The sequence below is a fragment of the Triticum dicoccoides genome, chromosome 5B (assembly GCF_002162155.2).
Source record: "Triticum dicoccoides isolate Atlit2015 ecotype Zavitan chromosome 5B, WEW_v2.0, whole genome shotgun sequence".
Taxonomy (NCBI): Eukaryota; Viridiplantae; Streptophyta; class Magnoliopsida; order Poales; family Poaceae; genus Triticum; species Triticum dicoccoides.
The window spans coordinates 60,874,629-60,879,840 of record NC_041389.1 but is presented as its reverse complement, the minus strand read 5'-3'; the positions used below and the strand labels follow the sequence as shown (position 1 = coordinate 60,879,840).

The 5,212-nt window shown below is 44.6% G+C and overlaps 1 long non-coding RNA gene across 2 annotated transcripts; it reads left to right on the top strand.

Annotated features, from left to right (window-relative positions):
* The first annotated feature begins 1,773 nt into the window (after nucleotides 1-1,773).
* On the top strand, nucleotides 1,774-3,596 carry LOC119305181. 2 transcript variants are annotated; one of them, XR_005148573.1, is made up of 4 exons: nucleotides 1,774-1,889; nucleotides 2,046-2,170; nucleotides 2,955-3,356; nucleotides 3,491-3,596. It is a non-coding gene; the product is annotated as an uncharacterized LOC119305181 (long non-coding RNA). The 2 variants fall into 2 exon arrangements; XR_005148572.1 differs by having other exon boundaries at nucleotides 2,046-3,356.
* The last annotated feature ends 1,616 nt before the right edge of the window (nucleotides 3,597-5,212 follow it).

Genomic DNA, 5,212 nt, shown 5'->3' with positions numbered 1-5,212 from the left:
CAACTTGGGGAAGGCTAGAGATCAAGATTCATATGGTAGGAATGGAATATCTTGGCCTCAACACATGAGTAGGTGGTTCTCTCTCAGAAACAACAATTTGGAAGTGTAGGTTTGTTCTGATGGCTCTCTTCATGAATGAAGAGGAGGTGGAGGGGTATATATAGCCTCCACACAAAATCTAACCATTACACACAACTTGCCAAACTCGGTGGGACCGAATTGGTAAACTCGGTCAGACCGATTTAGCAAATCTAGTGACCGTTAGGATTTTCGGTGGGACCGACATGCAACTCGGTAGGACCGACATGGTTAGGGTTAGGGCATAACGTAATCCTGGTGAGACCGATTACACAAACTCGGCGAGACCGATTTTGGTCATAAGCTAACCAGAGAGTTGGTCAGGTAAACTCGGTGGGACCGATTCACTAATTTCGGTGAGACCGAAATGTTACGAAAAGGAAACAGGGAGTTTACATTGCAATCTCAGTGGGACCGATCGCTCATCTCAGTGGTACCAAAACGTTACAAAGGGAAACAGAGAGATTACAACCCCATCTCGGTGAGACCGAGATCCCTATAGGTGAGACCGATTTGCCTAGGGTTTGTGGCAGTGGCTATGACATCTGAACTCGGTGGCGCCGAGTAGAAAGAATCGGTGGGGACGAGTTGGACTTTTGGGTTTAGGTCATATGTGGATATGATAAAGTAGTTGAGGGTTTTGGAACATATCACTAAGCACTGTGGAGCAAGAAACTCATTAAGCAACACCTCATCCCTCCTTGATAGTATTGGCTTTTCCTATAGACTCAATGTGATCTTGGATCACTAAAATATAAAATGTAGAGTCTTGAGCTTTTGAACTTGAGCCAATCCTTTTATCCTTAGCATTTTGAGGGATCCACTTTTCTCATCCATGCCATGCCATTTATTGAGCTTTTCTTGAAATATTCATCTTGGAATGCTGTTAGCTCAATGAGCTATATGTTGTTAGGAACTACCAAAACCACCTAGGGATAGTTACATTTTCACACCGCCGCCTCCAGGTCGCCACCGTCACGCACTACCTCATGTCCGTTGACCACTTCTCTCCTCGCCACTCCTCACTGCCAGCCCCGCAAATCTCTGCCTCCACGGCGGGGATTCCCTCCATGGCGTCCATGAGAGGTGGCTGCAGCCGCCATGGTGCTGATCCGGTCCTTGCTGCTGGATCCGGCCCTCTCCACTCCTAATCCCGGTCTGATCCAATGGCGACTGCATGACGTCGGCAACGTCAGGCCCCTTGCGGTTGGGGTCGATTTGAGGTGGCTCCGGTGGAAACATGGACCATGTCACACTGTTACAGGGGCTCCCAAGGCGACATCCAGTTGCTCCGCGCACGGGGATTATTTTCACCTCTGTTTACTGTTGCGTTTATTTTGTAGGCCAAAAACAGGTGAGCGAATCGGGATTCAGCCGTGCGAGATTTTTTGCGATGATGTTGCTCCATGTTCTTTTTGTGATTCAGGTGTTCGTTTTGCACATGTTCATAGTGGGCAACCTCGAGGTCGTCGTCACTTCGAGCGCGGCGAGATCCTCGAGGTCGTCGTCATCACAGACAAGGGCACTGGCAGATCCAATGGCGGCGGATTCGTGAGTACCCACCCAAACAAATCTCTCTTCCCCTCATCATCGACTGATCTTCAGCAGTTAATTTTCTTGCTTAATTTAGTCCCGTTAGTTGATGCTATGCCCTGTTTGATGTTGTTACATTCCAGGAGGCAGAGGCAGCCATTAGGGCATGCTTGAGTCCGTACCCGATGATTGGCGGCCGGAGGGCAACTGCAACCTCGCATGCCTCGGGTCCAGAGGTCAAAGGCACCACAACCAACTGCCTCTTCAGCCATATGCTGGTAATTAATTAGTTCGATTATTTGATTAATGTAAACTTCACTGAAATATATGAATTATTAGTTGTAGTGAGAATTAACCGCGATGCATTTCATAGTTTGATTGTTAGTCGTTGACCATTAGCAAGAATCTGTCAATTAACTTGTATGTAATGGCAGGGTGTCCGTGTTGAACGTAGAAGATGGTTGCCCTTCAAGCATCAACAAATTGGAAATTTCAAGCCCTGATGAGATTACAAGCAGGGCGGAAAGGGAATCAACACCATCACGCCAAAACATTGAAGGTGAATAAGTGAACCACTATTTAAGTAAATAGACGAATCATATTTTGTTAGAACTAACCAGTTGCTGCTAATATAATCCTCTCCAAGAAGATCAGTTTCGGACAATATAATCTGCTATTTACTTTCTAATTTCTATGTATTTAAGCATGTTCAAACTCAGTACAATTGTACAAATGGATATATTTTGATTTGGTGACTTGCTAGAGACGATTGTTCTGGACAGAACCTGGACCTTATGATATCTACCTATATATATGTTTCTGGCCGCATGTCTACTTATTCTCTTAAGGCCACAGTAGGACCGATCGACACTAGATATATCTAATAACTGTATCATGGTTTTCGCAATTTTTTTTAAAAAAAATAACTGTATCATGGGATCACATGCCATTCTTTTTGCTAAAAAATCACCTGGCTTTATTGGAAATGAATTACCAGGACAGTTCTTGTGCACATTATGCTTGGTTAACACCTTTCATTTATCACAAACTGATGGGGAATAAACACTAAGTATGCATATCTTTCTATCCTTCTGATCATAGCCATCTTTGGTGTCAAGTGATATTAAAATTCTGAAACTACACACACATAGTTTAGGGGTTGTTCATACAATAATCTTGATAAGTATGTGTCTGTAAAATCAGCAGCAGTGGTTGTTCCTTTAGGTTGCTAGAAATGCTTTTAGCTACAACATTATTTCTGTCAAAAACATTCCAGCTGCCACATGTGTACTCGTTTCATTGTGTAGTGTATTTCCGAAAATGATAATTCCTACGGTTCAAAGTTTTTGGACAAAGTTTGAAACTCGAAGCACGACTGCCGTAGTATGATGAAGAAATGATGTCGCGCACTGGAGGGTGTTGCCGTCGGCCGTGCGTTAGGCGTTTGTTCTACTGGAAGTCGCTCCCAGGAGGGAGTCCATGGTCTATGCCTCCAGAAGCAAAGAAGGACTCCAACTACATCATTGACGCAGCAGCCGAGCAGAGCATGAAAGCATGTCGTTGATACAAATATTCAGTTGCCACGTCCATTGATACAACAGCGGGGCAGATCATGAATGTCAGAGACACGATGGAGGTGACACTACCTTTCTCGTCTTGGCATCATGCAGATACTGGTAGTTTAGATGTTATTTGCCACACCGCGGAGATCTCATGTTCAAGCCCATCGGCAGTGCAGAATTTTGGTAAGATAATCATGATTTCGGTTCCTGCTTAGTAGCCCTTTTATGGACACATCTGAGAATTGTCTCAGTCCATAGGAAGTACTGCTTTTGATGTTGATGATTACATACTAATTCCTATTAATTCTATGGTGAAGGTCGATGTAAATGATTTTACTTGAGCAGACACTTCTCCTCCCGTCTCATTTACCATCAGTATTGGAATTGGATGTCGTTCCTATTACACAACAAAATGGGCAAGGTGTGTTTCGTAATTTTCATGCTTTATTTTAGACGCTCGAGTTATGATTACTTGATAACACACCTGCATACTGCAGAACAATGGCATGCGTTTGACCACCAAGTAAAGGAGCATTTAGTATTGTTGAGAAAGTACTTAATAGTACTGAAACTGAAATTCAATTGCTAGCCCCCTCCACCAATTTTCTCAACGCTAGCCCACCTCTCGTCTGATTTTTTTCCAAAGAAAGAAAATCCCACCGATTTTCCTCTGCTTTTTTTCTAGCATACCCAAATGGATGATCATGAGAGCCCCACCCAGCCAGATCCATCCCCATACTAATCTTTCCTTGCAAATCTTAACTTTCCTTACCCAGGCCACATATTCCTAAATCACAAACCATTCTGCTGAGTACAGAGGGTTGACATTTGCTCACTACAGTTGATGCTCTTTCTCACCTACATGATCTAGGCAAACTCAAGAAACAAGGATTGTAAGACTGGCTAGAAATTTCTTAGTTAATTCCATGTTATGAACGGTATCCTGTACATATTCTCCACCTACATTTATTATATTCCTTTGATATTTGCATGCATGATATATATTAAATTTTACAGAGGGTTGATTCATTTGCTCACTAGGATTATCCTTTTAATTTACTTGTACATTATGTGCTGCACTAGGATTATATATTTGTTTTGTGCTACAGGTTAGGTTGCGGTTCAGTGTGGCATTCTGGCATACGTTTCGGGGTACTGGAGGAGATCCTTTCGGTGCACCTACAAAGAACTGGCCTTGGGATGATGGCACAAATTCCCTGGCCATGGCTAAGAGAAGAAGTATGGGTATTACCCGATCTTGTGTCTTAGGTCCATGGCTGGAATCAACAAGTTAATTATGCTTCGATTTCTGTTTAGGTGATATCTCAATTCAAGTTCATGAAGAAGCTTGGAGTTGACAGGTGGTGCTTCCATGACAGGGACATCGCCCCTGATGGCAAAACACTCGCGGTATGTGTAACGCCCCGGATTCGATGCGCCAGGTGTCTGCCGTAGTTGCCATGTCATTTGCTTGCGTGTTGCATTTTGCCATGTCATCATCTGCATTTCATATCATGTCGTCATGCGCATTTCATTTTGCATACGTGTTCATCTCATGCATCCGAGCATTTTCCCCGTTGTCCGTTTTGTGATCCGGCACTCCTATGTCCTCCGGCATCCCCCTTTTGCCTCTTGTTGTGAGTGGGTGTTAAACTTTCTCGGAATGGACCGAGGTTTGCCAAGCGGCCTTGGTATAGCACCGGTAGACCGCCTGTCAAGTTTCGTGCCATTTGGAGGTCGTTTGATACTCCAACGGTTAACCGGGTAACCGTAAAGCCCTCTTTTGTTGCAGCCCAACACCCTCTTCAAAGCGGCCAAAAACCCATCTAAGTCTCTTCCATGCTATCGGTCGTTCGATCACGATTGCGTGACCGAAAACCGCTCCTCATTTGGACTCTCCTAGCTCCCTCTACCTATAAAATAGTCCCCTCCCCCGAAATTTTCGTCCAAACCCTAGTCTTCTTCCACCTCTCGCCGCCGGACACGTCCGGACGCAGCCGGACACGTCCGCCGCCGCCGCCTGCGCCAATCAGATCGCT